Source organism: Spermophilus citellus, assembly GCF_964194105.1.
Source record: "Spermophilus citellus genome assembly, contig: SCAFFOLD_147, whole genome shotgun sequence".
Classification (NCBI taxonomy): domain Eukaryota; kingdom Metazoa; phylum Chordata; class Mammalia; order Rodentia; family Sciuridae; genus Spermophilus; species Spermophilus citellus.
This window is the reverse complement of record NW_027672876.1, coordinates 602,906-621,401: the sequence shown is the minus strand read 5'-3', so window position 1 is coordinate 621,401 and position 18,496 is coordinate 602,906. Positions and strand designations below refer to the sequence as shown.

The following is an 18,496-nucleotide window of genomic DNA, read 5'->3' as shown; positions in this document are numbered from 1 at the left end:
AGACGCCACCTCCCGCTCAGCGCAGCGGCCAACTCCTCCCGAGCCAGGCGCGGGGCAGTGGCACCAGCGGGGCAGCCCGAGTCCAGCTCGGCCGGGAGACAAAAGGGTCCGGGTCCGGCGCCCGGGCCGCCGTGGATGGCCGCCTGGCAGAGACCGCGCCCTGCACCGCGGTCCCCCAGCCCGGCACGCCCGCCGCCGCCCGCCCCGCCCCTGGGGTGTGTCTCCGGGAGGGTGCGGGGTCCTCCGAGCCCCCGTGAGGGCCGCGGCCGGCGTCCAGCGCGGCGCCCCCAACCCTCCTAGCCCGCTGCGCGGGGCGCGCCGGAACGGGGGTGGCGTGGAGGGGAGGCGGGTCTCCTCTAGCCCCAGCCGCGCGCTGCCTAACGAGGGAGGGCCTCGCTCCCGCCGCCGCCGCCCCTGGGCACCGTGGCCCTGCCACCGCCGGCCCTCGGTACCTCGGGCCCCGCGGCCGCCTCACGCACTGGCTGCGCGAGATGCCGCCACCAGCAGGGCTCCCGGATCCGGCTGCAGCCGCCTCCTCTGCTGGCCTGAGGTGCGCTCCCAGCTGCAGATCCGCCTCTTGGTTCCCTGTGATGGCCAGCTCCAGCTGCCCCAGCAGCCCGGGCCGTGACCCTCCCCACCCCCACCGGCCAGCGCCCACTACCGCCACAGTCAGGGCAGTGACTGTCTCCAGCAGCGGGACCCGCCGGCTCCGCCCCTAGGCCCCGACCCGCCCCTTTTTCCCGCCCGCCCAGGCCCCGCCCGCTCTCGAGGCCCCGCCTCCGCCGTCCCACCTGCTCACCCGCCCCACCAGGCCAGGTCCCCGGCGTCGGCCCTTCCTCACTCGCGGGCGCTCGCCCGGGCAGGTCCCTTTGGGCTGCGCAGGCCCCGCCCCTGAGGCCTTTCCCCTGTTCCCTGGCGGCCTGTGCCCGCTACTGCCGGACCAGACCGCTTGGGACCTGCAGCCGCTCGGTGGGGTCGCCTTTCGGGGCGGGCGTCGGGGCTCCGCCTTTGGGGGGGGGAGGGGGACGGGGGGGTGCGTTCTCGGGACCTGAGAAACGTGGTGCATTTATTATTTTTATTGTTTTTGCTAAGATGAAAAGTTCTCCTATTTTCCGGTCTGTTTCCCAAAATACCAAGCCACTCTCCCTGGTTTTAGGAATTTCAAAGTATAACAAGCATACATAAGTAGAAACACAACCAAATAGACCTGCTTGTGCTTACTCTCCCATATTGCTTATTCATGGCATGAGGCTTGATGTTTAGCTTTAACTTATGTACCCTTAATTTGGTGATTCTTTTTCCAGAACACAACCAAAATGACAGTAAAGTTTAATTTTTCCATAATTAGATGAAAGTTGATTTTATGAAACTATAAATTATGATTTAAACAGCTTATTTGTTTTAATATTTTTACTGGCACATTATAGTTGTACATAATAGGGGATTTGTTGTAACATATTCGTACATGAACACAATGTGAAATTTGGCCAGAGTAGCATTAACCAGGATTTGTCCTTTTTATCGCTTGCTCCCTCCCCCGATCACTCCCCTCAACTGATGTCTCGATTTATAGATTTACATGAGATTCCCCCCCCACACACACACCTTTATTTTCCCTTTTTCTCTCTAGCTTTCACATATCTGAGAAAACATACCACCTTTGACCTTCTGAGTTTGGCTTATTTCACTTAACCTAAGATCTCAAGTTCTATTCATTTTCTTATACATGCCATAATTTCATTTTTCTTCCTGGCTGAGTAAAACTCCTTTGTGTATACATACCACATTTTCTTTATCCATTCATTCACTGATGGATGCCTTGGCTGGTTCCATAGTTTGGCAATTGTGAATTTAGCAGTTATAAGATGGGTATGGATCTGTAGCTGTACTATGACTAATTCTTAAGGATAAATACTATGCAGTGGTTTAGCTGGGTCATATGGTGGTTCCATGCCAAGTCTATTGAGGAACCTCTACACTAATTTTCCAAACTGGTTGTACTAATTTACAAACCCATCAACAGTATAAAAGTGTTCCTTTTTCTCCACATCTTGTCCACCATTTATTATTGTTTTTATTCTTAATGGCTGATGTTCTAACTGGAGTAAAGTGAAATTTCAGTGTAGTTTTGCTTGCTTAAGCAGTTTTTAAAAATATATTATTTGTTCTAATTAGTTATACATGATAGCAGGATGCATTTTGGCACCTCATACATAAATGGAGCAGTTCTAATCATGACTTAGTTTGCCATGCAACACAGTTGTCACTTTATATGTTTACTGAAAATTTTAAATGAGAAACATGTATATCACATTCCATTTCCATTAAGCCACTTGCTAGTGTGATAATTAAAATAGTTTCTACCTGACGGGGAAATTCCAGAAACTTGGTTTGGTGGGCCTTTTTAATGATAACTATCCCACAGCATGGAATACAGTTTATAGTAATATCATCTACATCTAAGCAGTTAATAATCTTCAGCCCATCTAGAATTTTAATTTTTTACTTTAAATAAACTTTATTTCAGGGCTGGGGTTGTGGCTCAGTGGTAGAGCACTCACCTCACAGGTGTGAAGCCCTGGGTTCAATCCTCAGCACCACCTCAAAATAAATAAAGCTTATTTCACATACAAATAAAGTTTATTTCATTTTTTATTACTTTTTGCTTTCCTCAATAGAAAAGTTTTAATAATAACAATTTTATAATACTTCTTTTTGTTAATTACCTGCATGCTAAAAATAGCATGAGCAGAGTTCGTACTCCTGCTACTATTCACATTGTTTAATCAGTTTCTTAGCCATCATTTTCTCCAATAGTAGGTACTGGCATTTTCTGAAAAATGCCTTTTTTTTCATACGGCTTTCCTTATTTTTCTTTAAAAGACTTCCTGAAATTATCTTCACAACTGCATAAATTTGAAGTTACTGACACCTTCAATTACTGCTTCTCTATAGAATCTTAAATCAAACATTTTCTCTGTTTGTAGGAAGGTATCTAATATGTTCAAAGCAAACTCTGCTTAATATATTCTCAATTCTGGTTTCTTTATACTAAGAAGAACAAAATGTTCAGCTTAAATCTTTCCATAGAAATTGTCTTTTGAAAATCCACTTAGAGCTACACACGTCAACATATATTTTTACAAGAGGAAGTTCAACATATATTTTAAATTTGTTTGCTTTGATGATCATAAGCAAATTTGTAGACTGCACAGATTGACATCTCAATTTTAGCACATTTGTATACAAAATATAGTTTGTTGTTGTTGTTTTGGTACTAGGGATGGAAGCTGTGGCCTCCTGTGTGCTAGCACTCATCCTATCACTAAGCTGCATCCCCAGCCCCAAATATAGTTTCATCCAATTAGAAGCAGCAGCTCCATCAAAAGATTCTCCCCACAAGTTCAAGTATCCCAAAGCACAATTATACATTTCAAAATTAGGTTTTTTTATAAAGTTTATGCTCTTTTCATGGAGTACATTGATTTTCTTTTTTTTTTTTTTGGCAGAGATAAATTTCAATTTATTTGTAAGCTCAGTTTTTGGTCTTTATAAGACTTTAAAGCTGCTGAAGGTGAATAATCTGATTTTAGAGTGCCAATGATTTTGAATGAAATGCATGATAATGTAGAGGTTTGTGTTAGTCCTCCAGTTTAACTAGTAGGTCCATAGGTTTACTCACAAGAGAACGCTTTCAGGAGCCTTCCCAGCAGGCTTTCCCACTGGGCCACAGTGTACAAAAGCATTCAGCATACTTGCTTCCCACTCCACCATAGGCAAAACCATCTCTATTTCACATGTTCCAGACAAACCTCACGAGATTTTTCCACATGTACCAGTGGCTCTCAGAAGTAGCAGCCTGGTGGGGCTCGTGTGTGGAAAGTGGCAGAAGCAGGCCACAGCATGCCAGGCACTAGGCTGACACACTGAGTCCCAGCAGCGTCACCGGCCTCCCAAGCTTCTTTGATTATGACCAGACCCAGGACTGCTTGGAGGTGCAAATGTACCACCTCCCATATCAAGCCATATGTACTTACTTATTTTCAGATAGCACCCCGCACAGTACTCTAGTTACTTTGAATCTGGAAAGGTTCAGGAAGAAAGTTCTCACTGGCCATCTTTCATATTTCCCCACAAATTTAAATTCTGTCCTCTCACACTAAGACAATGAAGGTCTATCAAACTCATCCCAGATGATTTTAATGTGAATACTAATAAGAGCCTTATCTACACAAACACGTGCATTATGTTAGTTATGTTGATGGGTCTTGAGGGAGACCTAGACCATGCAAATGATTTGATTGGCATGACAAGTGTATTCATAGGGATAGCCAGCTGTGTTGCTCTCTTAAATACTCTTTTAAAAGAACCCTTGTTTAAATTTCACATTAAAAAAAATTACGTGCCAGCTTTATTCAGTGTTGTTCTTGAAAGCATGTCTTAAAATAGTCTTTACTTATAAAATGTGAAAGAAAAAAGCCTCTCCTTCAAAAAATTAAAAGAACCCCCAAATATAATTCATTTTGCAGAATTACCAGCTAAGCAAGATGAAGACTTGCTAGCTATGATTATCAGGTAGCTGATTACAGCGCTTTACCTGTGTTCCTTAGACCCCTAAGCTAGAGCAAAAACTCAGTCAAACCCCCAAATTACACCTATTGTACACATGATAACATGAATTCACATTCTTGTCCATTCCTTGTATACAGCAAGGAATTTTAAAAAGGAAATTAGAATCCTCTAATGTATGTCTATTCACTGGATTCTCAGAACTGATTTTCCCAACTCTTCTACTACAGGTTTCTGTGTAGTTTAAATGACCTCTTAATGCCAGCCGTCTCCCTCAGCCTGTCATCAGGCGTCTCATATTGATAAATGTCACTCATGAGTATTCTCTGAACTATATTTGAAGTATCTGAGACTAGCAGAAACGGACTTAGTAACAAGTTGCTTTCCTGACTCCTGTGTCATGTGGTCATGTATAATAATAGCAATAATTGCATATAATTATACTACTTTGAACCTAATGGTAAATGTTATTTGTTAAGGTGACATTCATAATTTATTATGTCCACTATGCATTCTCTGATGAGGTTTCTGTGAATCAGATAAATTACTCACTTGTGCATAATTTATTATTAACTTGACAAGTTCCCAAGAAAATAAATGTGATTATTTCTTGTCCTCAGTCTCTGCTCTTCTAAAACCATACCTCCTTCTTTCCTTTCCCCAAGTCTCTGTAACTTGCTCAACAAGCATGCCTTAGCACTGGTGACCTTGGGAAGGTATATCAGATTCATTTGGAAATTATTAAAATGTTCTGAAAAACACAAAAATAAATTGGAAGGCAGCGTCTGTGGGGTGAGACATTTTCCTAAGGTCACAGAGGCTCCTGGGGGACCATGTTTTCCATCCCACAGAGGTGGCAGGGTACTGTCACATTTCCCTGTGGCAATGGCTCAGATGGGGCCTAGGACCCAGCAGCACCAGGAGTCACACGCAGGGTCCTCAGTTTCTCAGAATGTTTCCTTTCACCTTGTCTGAGTTAGGCTGGACGTTACATGCCCCCCTGGTGTAACTTGTACATTTTTTACTGGTCAATTTCTTCTAGGTTCCCATATTTCTTAGCACTGTCAGTTGGCCAAATTCATAATCCTTCCTTTGGGGAGTTAAAATGTCCTTTTCTTTTTATTTGATTTTGACTAAGCCCTTTCTGAAAAAGAAAGAAAAGAAAAGAAAAGAAAGAAAGAAAGAAAGAAGAGAGAGAGAGAGAGAGAGAGAGAGAGAGAGAGAAAGAAAGAAAGAAAGAAAGAAAGAAAGAAAGAAAGAAAGAAAGAAAGAAAGTTATTCTGACAGAAGGGTGTAAGCAAAATCACAAGTCTGGACCAAGTTGGTTGAAGAGCTCACTGTACTCTACACCTGGTGCCTTAACTGAGCAGCACATTCCCTTTTCATTCCCTTTTGGATTCCCTTTTGGATTGCTGTGCCAGGAACACTGGAAATGCCACCCTGCAATTAGTCTCTGAGAAGCATGTGTGTAGATTCCTACACTCTTGAAAAGGAAGCAGTATTTCCACGCCTTTCTCCCCCAGTTACATGTGGTAGGTAGCTAGACTCCAAAATGCTTCCAGTGAACTTTGCCTCCTGCAGTTTATGTCCCCAAGTGGTCCCCTCCTGCTGTAGCTTGTGGGCCTGTGCCAGGGGATCAACTCAGGCTTCCATGAGAGGAGGACAGCAGCTTCAGGCCCTGCCTTGGGCTGCACCCTCTTAAAACCATCAACCAAAGGTCTGCCCCACCCCCTTCAGAAGCAGTGCAGAGTGGCCCCAAAAGGCCATCCAAGGGACAGGGAGAGGCCCAGCCAGCCACATCCCAGGGGGCAGTGGGTCCTGGGATGATTCCAGCCTCCACCACCATGAGCAGCAAGTTTATGAAGAACCCCAAGAGAGACCAGGGAAAAAATTGTCCAGCTGAGCCCCCAGGAACCCCAGAAATATAGGGGCTGACAAGGCTAGTGGTGTTTTGAGGCTCTGGGGGAGGGGCTTGTGTAATAGTAGTGAGTAAGTTAAACACTGTCAGATGGAAACAATAAAAAACTTCACGATCCACACATAGGCTGAGCATCCTGAATCCAGAAATCTGAAATCCAAAATGTTCCACATCTGAAATTTTTCAGTGTCCCCATGACCCTACAACTGTAAACTTCCATGCCCAGCCTCACGGAATGGTCACACAAGAGTCCCACCGCATTTATTGTTGCAATCTCAAAAAATAATAAAACATTTTTTTTCCAATCAAAACAGGTACATTAAAAGCCTAGAGTAAATGAAAGGGAGGGAATCAAGTTTATGCTTAGAGACCCACAATCTGGAATAAAGAAGGAAACCAGGGACAGGGTACACACCTGTCATCCCTATGGCTCAGAAGGCTGAGGCAGGAGGGTTGTGAGTTTAAAGCCAGCCTCAACAACTTAGTGAGGCCCTAAGAAACTCAGGGAGATCCCCAGTACCAAGAAAGAAAGAAAGAAAGAAAGAAAGAAAGAAAGAAAGAAAGAAAGAAGCAATCCTTTTGTCTAAGAGAACACATGACATAATAGTAATAAAAAATAAGCTATGTTGTACATAGTTCAGGAGGGAGTATGTCTTTGGATTTACTTTAAAGTGAAGTCATATTTGAATGTTAGGAGCTTCATGGTTTGAGGACAGTATAGGGTCACCACAGATAACTGCACAGGCTGGGTACTGCACAACTTCGGGTGACATTATTCAAATGGACTGTGATGCACTTCTCAGGGACTAGAGGGCATCAGGTTGGGAACATAGTTAGAGGTCATATTGAGTATGGGTAATAAAGCCCCCAAACAATGGTTTAATCATGAAGAGGTGTTTCTCTTGGGCAACAAAAAGTTAGGCAGGACTAGTTTATATGGTGTACAAAGCCATCAGAAACCACCCTGATGTCTCTCTTCTGCCATTATATGTAGCTTTTGTATTCATTGTCACCTCTTATAAAATGAAAAGTTTGTTCCAGGTTGCCAGTGGCTGCTGCCCATTTCAAGTAAAAGTCTTAAATCTGGGGAATCTCCTCGGTTTAACAGGAGAGTTGGTCTCAAAGTGTTTCTTACCCACTAGAAACAGGACAGAGACAGGGAACAGTAGAAGGTGACTGGCAGAGACACTGAATTCAGCAAAGGAAAACCTGTCCCTAGATTCTCAGCACATTTCCATTTGTGTCAAATTTACCAAAACTATGCAAAGTAGGCAGGGAAGTAGATTGCACATTCTGGACACATGTCGCTTTGAAAAAAATCAGGGTCCTGGTGGTAAGAAGCAATTAGGAATGTGTGACTCTCCCCAAACCGCTCAGCATGGTGGAGCATAAATAGGGAAGCAGAGAGCCAGAGGAAGCCAGGCTTGGGACTGCCCAGGGAAGGACAGCGGGAAGCCGAGGAACCAGATTGTGATGCATGCATATGATCCCCCAAATTGTCCATCCTGAAGTGCATCCTGGGGAAGAAGTGCCAGACAGCCAGGCGGGGCTCTGCTAGTGAGACAGGCGGTAGGACAGGTAGCAAGGTTCCTTTTGGTATTTCAGATACTGGGGGAAAATTCTACCTGAGAAAATCAATGATCCCAAAGAGGTAAATGAATATTACTTCTTTTGGCCTATGGCAAGAATTTTTGCCTTTAATTTGAGATTCATCAAGTAATTCTGCTTGGCTCATTGAAAAATTCTAAACTTTAGGGGTTGGAGTTGCAGCTCAGTGGTAGAGCACTTTCCTAGCACATGTGAAGCACTGGGTTTGATCCTCTGCACCTCATTAAAGTATATATATATATATATATATATATATATATATATATATATATATATGTGTGTGTGTGTGTGTGTGTGTGTGTGTGTATTTATACACACATATATATGCATATATATATATGTATATATATATATATATATACACACAAATAAAATAAAATGAAAAAAAATCTAAACTTTGAGGATAAAATTTTTGTGCTAAAATGAAACTATTTCTGTAACAATGATTTTGTTTCTCAAGCTAGAGCCTAGATTTCCACATGTGGGCTCCATTTCTCACATTGGTCTAGGTTAATTTTACCCCAATAGATTTTCTCACTCCTCTAAGCCAAGGAGAAAAGAAATTCTCAAGAAAAAGGTGAAATAAGATAACAATAAATCAATAAAGACATCTTAACAATAAAAGCAAAATCTAGTAGAAAAACAGATGATGGTTTAATGACTGAAGAATTTTTTTAAAAAATGTGTTTTAATGAAAATGTGTGTGCGTAAATTTAAGCTAAATATTTTAGCGTCACATGACAATTAGGATAGCTCCCTGATTGAAAACAGAAATCATTTGTCTTAAATGAATACTGACAGTTGTCATAAGTGACAGCTGAGTTGGAGCACCACCTCCTACTTAAGTTGGGGCATATTTAGGAATATATGCCCTTATCAGACTGAGGATAGCAAGAGCCATAACAATCCCTCTAGGGAAAGTAGTATTTATTGCATTTTTCAATTTCCCCTACTAATAATTGAAGGGATTAAATAAATGAAATCCAGAACTACTGCTATTTATGTAAATATACTTTAAGGAATTGGTAAAACAAGTCAGTCGTTATTCAGATATTACAAATAAGAAAATAAAAAATGACTTAACAGACTTACAGACCAGCCTCACAGCTGCGGTGGTGGAAGATAAGACAATGCTCTAGGAACCAGTAACAGAAATTTGATTTTCCATGTGTGGACCTCATTGTATTTAATACTATTAAATTAAATAGTAATTGTTTCTTTCATCATCATTGTGGATGATCATCGTTTAGAGTAGAGGATACAGATTTATGATTGTTTGAGTTCAGACCTGGTGAACATAAAATGACACATTTCTTAGAGGGGGAACCCTTCCTCATGAGAGCTTTTATAGCTCCAACCTAAAGATTCTGTATGATTGACTAAGGAAGGCCAAGACATTCCACTGACAATGGAACCCTCCGGAATAAAGAAGAACCAGGCCCACAGAGTTGGCAGCAGAAGAGCTGCGGGGCCCCTGCAGCAGCCCCACTCTGGTTTGGCTCTGCTGAGGCAAGAGGCTTTTGTGTCTCAAGGTAGAGCCTAGATTTCCACATGTGGGCTCCATTTCTCACATTGGTCTAGGTGAATTTTACCCCAATTGATTTTCTCACTTCTCTAAGCCAAGGAGAAAAAAAATTCTCAAGAAAAAGGAGAAATCAGATAACAATACAATGGAGGAAATATTACATCAAGAATTGGCTGCCTGTCCCTGAGAAATTGAAGATGGTTTGAAACCTGCAAGCTCTTACACTGATAAAACAATACTGTAAATTTTAATTTATTTAAAGATAAAATACTCTAATTTTTGAATAGGAGAAATTAATTACAAATTTTCAAAGTATAAAAATAATCTTTTCTATTAATATTATTCTCTAATGCATTTTTCTGAAAATGATGAACGTGATATTACCTCCTTTTGACTCATTGAATAGAAAAAAGATTAAAAAGTTGGAACAGAATATCTTTGTATATAGCAGTTTGTAAAGAAGGCTGTGGTAAAGTGGAGCTTTTGAAAGAGGACTCACTTTTTGTACCAGCTTTTGGTGGAGGATTAGATTTTTGGACTCTGTGGCTGCACTGAATCCCTTAACCTGAAGCTTAGTGGCTGAAAACAACCCTTACCTATACTTCTCACTATGCTGTGTCCAACTGGTTGCTCTGACATCTGTTGGGCCCCCTCATGCAGCTGCCCTGGGTGGGGGGAGGTCACTGCATGTGTAGTTTAGCAGCTGAGAGATGCTAGAATCTGGTACTGGGTCTTCTTCTCTTCCTGGGGGTCCAGAATTCCTCAAGGGCTGGGGGAAGTGGGGGAGGAGGTTGTGAAAAGCTGTGAAAGCTGGTGAGGTCTAGATTCTGAAATTTCCCCACATAGCTTCCTATCACATCTTATAAAAGTCAAGGCAGTTGACCAGGATAGCTCAGCATCAGAGGTGGGGCCAAATCCCACTGCTATTGGCATAAGGTTCACAAAATTGTATGTTTTTCAAAGACCACAAATGGAAAGAAACCTTTGAAAACTTGATATTTCATATTAATTCCCCACCAGAGAAAAACAAAAAACACACATATACCAGTTCTCTGTCCATTTTAAAGAAAGCTGATCTTCTGTGTTACCTTAGAATCAGGATGGTCTGATTCAAACAGCTGCATTTTTATGGATTTAATTCTATGTACTGTCTAACATGAATAAACAGGAAAACCACAAGATAAAAACATTTGTCCATCTTTACCTTTTTCAGTGTTAGATTCTGTGTTTAATGAAAATTGCATTTTTATTCAATAGAACATGATTTTTACAGAAGTTAAGGCTGAGAAACTTGAAATATAGTAGTTCAAAAGAAACTTAGAACTTTTGGAAAATATTTTGTTTGACCTCAAATGGAACATTACTCATATGAATGAATACATAACAAGATGATAGTACTTTTCAAGTTTTATAAAAAGCTTTTTATTTTAATCAATTTGTCATTTTGTCTCTGATTACATTCTTTTAATCTGAGGAGGTTAAAAGCAAATAGTTTTTAATCTTCTGCAATCATGGGTAGAAGGAGCTTCCCTCAAAGAAAAAAGCAGATATTATTTTTGCTTAATTAATTAATGTGCCTTAAAAATATGTTGAAGCATATGAGCATTTTGCAAAAAATAATTTAATAATTACTGTAACTTCATAATTGGCATCAGTTAAGTCTTTCCAAGATACATTTCTTATTTGATAGAATTTTTGTAGTGAACTGATTTTATAATCCCTGTTAGTTTAATTGGGCTAACTTTAAAGTGAAATCAATGAGTAATATTTTATTACTTTTATTTTTTATGTGCATTCATTATTTGCTTCTGGAAGAATTTAGAAATGCCAATTACATAAGTGTCTAGCACTTCAGTCTGTAATTTGTGATGCATAAGAAAAAAGAAGGACTTTTGGATATGTACACAAGTTACATAAAAGAAACCTGGCACAGTTCCTGAACTTCAGGAGAACCGAGGTGCTGCCATTGGATGCCACATGGGAACCTGTAGAGAGAATTACATAATCAAAATATGCTCAGATGGGAGCAGGGACAGTCATGGTAATGTTCATTGTAGGGGGTTATATCAGGAGCTCACTTATCATGCACTAAAGTAAATGAAGAAAAGTCCCCGTTCAAGCAAGATTATAGAACTAAACCCCACCTTAGGGGTAACTGTCAGGGAGAATCTTTGTTCAACTCTATTTTGCCCCACTGTTGCTGGCCTTTGAAGATGGAGATGACCATAAGTAGGGATTGGAAAATGGCTACAAGTGCCAAGAGTGACTGCTGCCCAAATACCCAGGAGGACATGGGAACCTTAGTCTGCAACTGCAAGGAACTGTATTCTGCCAGTCACAAGAATGGGCCTGGGAGAGGACCTGATTTTCCTGAGGGAAACAGGCCAGCAGGACCTCAGTTGGTTCCCTCCTTGAGCTGGGAACTCAGCTGAGTCCTGCTAGACATCTGTGTACAGAAACTGGGAGATAACGAGTGGGTCCTTTTCTAAGTTTCTAAGTTTGTGATCATAGGTATGGTAGCAACAGAACACTGATAAAAATGCTGGTACCAGCCATGCTACCATAACAAAAAACTCAAATATGTGCAAAGTGTTTTGGAATCTGGTGGTAAACTAAAGTTGCTGGAATTTTGAGGAGAATAATAATAATTTTAAAAGCCTAGATTGCTTTGAAAAACTGCTATAAGTATGGACCCTAAAAGGACTGCAAGGGAGTGCTCAGAAGAAAGAAACCTCATGTTATTGGAACTGCAGGAAGGGAGACCCTTGTTCCACAGTGGCCGGAAGCTTAGGAAAATGGTAGGAGGTAGGACCTGTCCATGGTGAGTTTACAAGTTGGGTTGAGGAGATGTCTAAGCAAAGTGTTGAAGTGAAAACTGTTTTATTATTTATGTTTATAGTAAAATTTAGGGTGGGGAGAGAAAGGGAGAAACTGAGAAAAGAGCTGTCAATGTGGGAAATCCTCATCCTCCACAGATGGCAAAAGGTGCTAAAAATAAGAGACAGCTGCTCTGGAGGTTAGCACAAAGAGCTGAAGGGGTGCAGCAGTACAGCCCTTTTCTGCGATCTCAGGAAGATGGAAAGGTCCCAGCACTCAACACCAGGGGTTCAAGTTATGCCCGTGGGTCTTCTCAGTCCTTTCAGAGAGCCACCAGGGAGCTTCTTGGAATGATCCTTCAGCCACCCCAGAAGAAGCTGAAAATGGAAAAGGAATGACCTCAGCAAGATGTGAGCACATGTTCTGTCTCACGAGGCATCCACAGGGGCCCTCAAGGAACTGGGCTGTCTCATCAGCAGGAGAGTGGCCTGTGGGAACTGACAGGGACAGACTTCAGGACAGGGGAAGATGCTCAGAACTATCAAGATCTCTGGCAAGAGGGGGCTGGGCAAGCCATGCGGCTACTAACACAAGCTCCCTTCCATGCAGAAGCAAGAAGACACAGTGAAGCTCCCAGAGGGCAGATAATCCAGGTAGGATCTTCCTGGGCCTGGGGACCTAATGTAGAGCAATTCCCCCATTGGATTCAATTTTCCCCAGGTTTAAAGAAGAATGCCAGGAATTGTCAGTTTTCAGTCCCCATGTAACAAATTAGCACAAAGGTAGTGACGTAAAACAGCACAAATTTTTTGGAACCTGTTGAGAGCCACAGCTGAGTCAGAATGACGCCTGGCATATTGCCAGAGGGAATGTGCCGCAGTCCTGCTGCAGCAAACGGGGGAGGGGGGGGGTGACGAGCAACTTGTGTAGATTGATACAGCAGGAGTGGAAGCCGTTTATTGTAGGACAGGAGCGGGATTTATACATTCCACACAGCTTATCTTCATTAGCATAAACTATATACAGCAGTCAACCAATAAGAAATCTCCACACTTAATGGCTCGCTTTTGTTACTTCTCAAACCACTCCCTCTGGCATTTTGCCAGGCACCATCCAGACTTGTTTATAAACTCTAACATTTCTCTGGCAAAATGCCAGGCACCATCCTGACTTGTTTACAGACTCTAACAGGAATGGTTGAAAGGTGAGGCCAGCGAACCATTGAGATGATGATTTGAGTTAAGCTGTATATAATTGTTGTGATGCTGGATTGATTGGGTTGTATATGGACCCTCTTGGGGGGTGGGAAGGGCGGCTCTGGGAATCTGCCTCGGGCGCCTGATACTTTGTAGTCCTGTTGCAGGGCCCTTCTTTTGGAATTGCTTTCAGAATTTATTGGAAATTTTTGAAAGGTGACAAGTCTTGTTCTCTAAAGATTAATTAATTTTCAGCAGTAACTAAATTTCCAAAAAGCAAAGTATGGTATATAAATTTGGGCTCAAAACTAGACAAAGGTTATGAAAGGACTAGAAATCAAGTAGACATAATTTCCCATATGGCTTTTAACTGACTGTAAAGAAAACTCAAGAAGAACATTTAGAATAGTTGAAATCAGTTGTAACTTCTCAGATTAACTTTGCTTTTATAATTAGTTTGACATTATCTTAAAATCTAAGTACTTTCATATCATATCAAACATTTTAGCAGATAACACTAACTTGAATCAGTTACTCTTAGTTTCTTTAACTACATTCATTGTATTCAAATAATAATAATAATAATAATAATAATAATAATAATAATAATAATAATAAATGTGTTAGGCACCATTCTGCTTCAAAGGTGTGTCTATCAAAATTTGTGTGAAATTACCAAAGGAAAGTAAGCTTTTACCTTGTAGGTTGAGTTCTGTTGCCTATTATAACAAGTAATTCAGCCTCAGGTGATTCTGTGCAGAGTTCTCTATTTGCTGTAATTCTAAATTTTTATTTATATTGTCAGAGAAGCTGACAGGTAAGGGGTAAGTTTCATGAGTTACACTTAGACCTAAAGACCTTGAACTTTACTGAAATTGTTTAGTAGCAATGAATCACAGCCCTGCATCACCTGAATCCTTTTCCTCTAACCAGAACACTGCTGCTGACTGTGTTGATTTCCATATAGGCTGCAACCAAGAGCAATAATTAATCTTCTTACTACAAACAGTAACTCTAGAGTTAAAATGTTGACTCTCAAGAGAATGTATGTGAGGCCGGAGACCTACCAGGTGACCCGACGATAGTGTACCACTCCAAACCAAAAATTTCACAGTAGGAAAACTGTGGCAGATTCCTAGACTACAAAGTTGGAAGACATCAAATCCAGCATGGTTTTTTCTTCTGTTGATAAACTTACAGATTTCTTCTGTAAGAAAAATTCTGAAGAAAGGAATTACCTTATTTCCATAGTCAATGTGTAACCGATTATGTTTTTCTGTCTCTTCTGCTAGTTTTGGAATGCCTTCAACCTTGACTTCTGTTTATCCTTCTCTTTACAATGAATGTTATCAGAGCAGTCAGTTACTTTTATGTTCATGGTGCATGGCACAGAGAAGGTAATGAAGAAATCTTTTTGTTGGAACAAAGAAAAGAAATAAAATAACTTCCTGGATTTTGCAAGCTTAAAAATAGTTTTGAAGTCAAACTTTCTGTATTAAGATTTTATTTATTTTTATGATGTTGGTGAATAAAAAATTATTTCCTCCAATTGAACATTAATTCCCTTAACTATAATACTGGGGTATATAATATGACTGTTGTAAAGATTAAATGAGATAATACAAATAAAGGTGATAATATAATAAGTAGGTATTATATAGTGTTCTAACTGTAAATAGCTTTATTCTGTTTAGCTTTTAATACTTCAAAGGGATGTCATGAACCTATTAAAGAATCTAATGGAATCCCCTCATCATCCCCTCATCACTCCATAGCTTTAGCAAGCTCTTCAAACTATCTAAGCACAATTTACAATAGCTAAATTATGGAACCAACCCAGATGCCCTTCAGTAGATGAATGGGTAGGGAAATTTTGGTATATATGCACAATGAAATATTACTCAGCAATAAAAGGGAATAAAATCATGGCATTTTCTGGTAAATGAATGGAGTTGGAGAATATAATGCTAAGTGAAGTAAGCCAATCCCTAAAAACCAAAGGCCAAGTCTTTTCTTTGATATAGGACACTGACTCATAATGGTGATGGGTGGGGAGCATGGGAGGAATGGAGGGACTTTAGATAGGGCAAAGGGGAAGAAGAGGATGGGAGCGGGTATGGGGATAGGTAAGACTGTGGAATGAGTTAGACATCATTACCCTAAGTTCATCTGTGAAGAGACGAATGGTGTGAAAATACTTTGTGTACAATCAGAGACTTGAAAAATTGTGCTCTATATGTATAATATGAAATGAATTGCATTCTGCAATCATATATAACAAATTAGAAAAAAAAAATAATTCATTAAAAGAAAAACTACCTGTATGCTCCATATCAAGAGTCTCTCACTGACACTAGTCACATTTCCCCCCACTTATATATCATGAACCATTAGTGAAATGAAGTCTACTTATTTCATAGGGACTGATTTTATTGGGGGGGGGGTGACAACTTGCCAAGGATCGAACTCAGGGGCACTCGACCACTGAGCCACAACCTCAGCCCATTTTTGTATTTTATTTAGAGACAGGGTATCACTGAGTTGCTTAGCACCTCACTGTTGCTGAGGCTGTGTTTGAACTCAAGATTCTCCTGTCTCAGCCTCTGGAGCTGCTAGAATTATAAGTCTGTGCCACATCGTCCAGCCCCATTATATTTTTAACTAATATGAACAAACAGAATTGAGTGGAGTACAGTGCAGTGGAGTGGAATAATAGAATAGAAGAATAGAGTCTATGTTTTGCATTTAGTGGGATAAATAAAGGTAAACATTTTGTGAAACTTGCCTTAAGATATACGTGCACAGTATGCTTATGCGCCTACATATGTATTTTAGGTTCAAATATATCTTGCTTGATCAAGATGGCTCACACAGAGCATCCTGCAGATTTCTATGCCTTATCATTTTCATCACCCTTGCTGTTCTTAGTTTCACCTTGTTTGCGTAATTTCCCAACATCTAAGCACAACAGCTACATTTGCAATACAACTGATCACAGAGATCATACTCATTTAAAAAACAGATTAAATCGACCAAGTGATCACATTATCAAGTGATCACAATAATTGTATGCTAGCTTCACCAATAACACAAAAGGTCATGTTCAGAAGGCAAGATGCATCAAATTTTGAGTGCTCCACATAGATGACCTATATTCCAGAGTTTCTTAGACTATGACCCAAGAGCATGTTATAAACAAAGCAGGAAAATGAAGGTGCACTGTTCTAGATGATGTCAGAAATTGTTCTAAGTCAAACTTTGTATCAGAGCATGACGCCTTACATTAAAATTTTAATGAATAAATATTCCAGATTTTTGTAATTAAGATGCTTTAATCCAATTTATCCACTTTCTTAACTTGAAACTAGAATCAGAACGTGAATCAAATATGTCAAGTGGTTTTCTTACAACACATAATTCCACAACTATATATAAAATGTTTTTTGTTCGAATGATGTATAATAAAGACTGTTCACAAAAAAAAAAAAAAAAACTAAAATGCCTGCAGATGATGGAGACACCTTTGAAATTCTCCATTCCAAGGACCATTAATCTAATTTTATTCTTCTTCTTGAATTAATATCTCTTCAAAAAAGGTTAGTTTCTCATTGAGTCTCTGAAATGCAGTGTAGCTGTTCCTCCCTCATTGTTAATGTCTTGTTTATTGAACTTTTTCAAGAATTAATCTAATTAAACATTGAGTTTACTTTTTTAAGACTTGTATTGTTTCACAAGGAAAAGACATAAAACTATTTGAGGGAAAAATGCAAGCATTTATTGTTTTTTACCTGGTGCATTTTTACTCTTTTTGCCACATTAGTGATTTAATTTACACTAAACAAACACAACTCTCTCCAATACAGTTTAATTCAATGCAGCTAAATTTGTATTTGGCAACATTGTACTATATTTAGGATAGACACATTAGTTAAAAGAGCACATAAACAAAGTATTTCTTTTTGATATTCTATGAACTCAACCTTAGAGATTTTAGGAAGATTTGCCAGAGGAATTCCAGAAGTTATAAGTCATTATTTATTTAATTACTCTTCTAGGGAATGTTTGGAACTTTTCATGAATCTATATCTCATGTAGATGCTTGCCTTAATTGTTGATTGAATGAAGAATTAAATAGTCAATGTGTTAGAAATTATAAACATAATTAAACTTTTAAGTTTAGCAATTCCTGGTCTGTTGACTAAAGATATCTGGATGTTCTTTGAGGCAAAACATCTTTAATAAGCTTTAGAATATATATGTTTTTTGAAGATTTGTAACTTAATATATATTATGTGAAGAGTTGAAATAAAGCAACTAACTATTCAAGCCAGATTAAGAGTACCAGGAAACATATCATTGGTGTAATAAATGGTGCTTTGTGCATGCAAATTTAGGAAATAGAATTTACAGGCATAAAATAGAATTTGTAACAATGGCAACAGAAGCCAAACCACCAGAATATAGTCACATGATGTGGTTCCTTAAAGAGCATTAGCTCAGCAGTCAGGAAGTTTTCATTTTATTTTTCTTATTGTCATGACTATTCTTAGTTTGTTATCTTTCATAAACTGAACATCTAATTATAAATGTATGAAACAAATACAAAAGCAATGTTTTTGTTTTGGAAATAAGATACTAAATTGGTTGCTTTAGTTACAAAGTTCATATTCAGGCAATTATGACTACCCTTTTAATGTCTGTAATAATATTTTTTTTCCAATAGCATATTTTTTGTTACCTCAAAAGGTGACATTCTTGAGTAATTTATAAGTTCAGAAATTATAAAAAATTAAATGTTCTCCAGTAATGTTTAAAACTTTAAGAGTTTTTCATTTAAATGCTGCCATTCATTCTCTCATAAAA

General features: G+C 39.7%; 1 pseudogene across 1 annotated transcript in view; it reads right to left on the bottom strand.

The window, feature by feature from the left end:
* Nucleotides 1-715: 715 nt before the first annotated feature.
* LOC308640489 (chemokine-like protein TAFA-3) overlaps nt 716-18,496 on the bottom strand; it is an 86,243-nt pseudogene continuing 68,462 nt past the window's right edge. The window contains exons 4-5 of the transcript in view: nt 1,222-1,294; nt 716-1,006 (exon numbers count right to left, since the gene is read on the bottom strand). The product of the transcript in view is annotated as a chemokine-like protein TAFA-3 (transcript). The remainder of the gene's footprint in view (nt 1,007-1,221; nt 1,295-18,496) is intronic.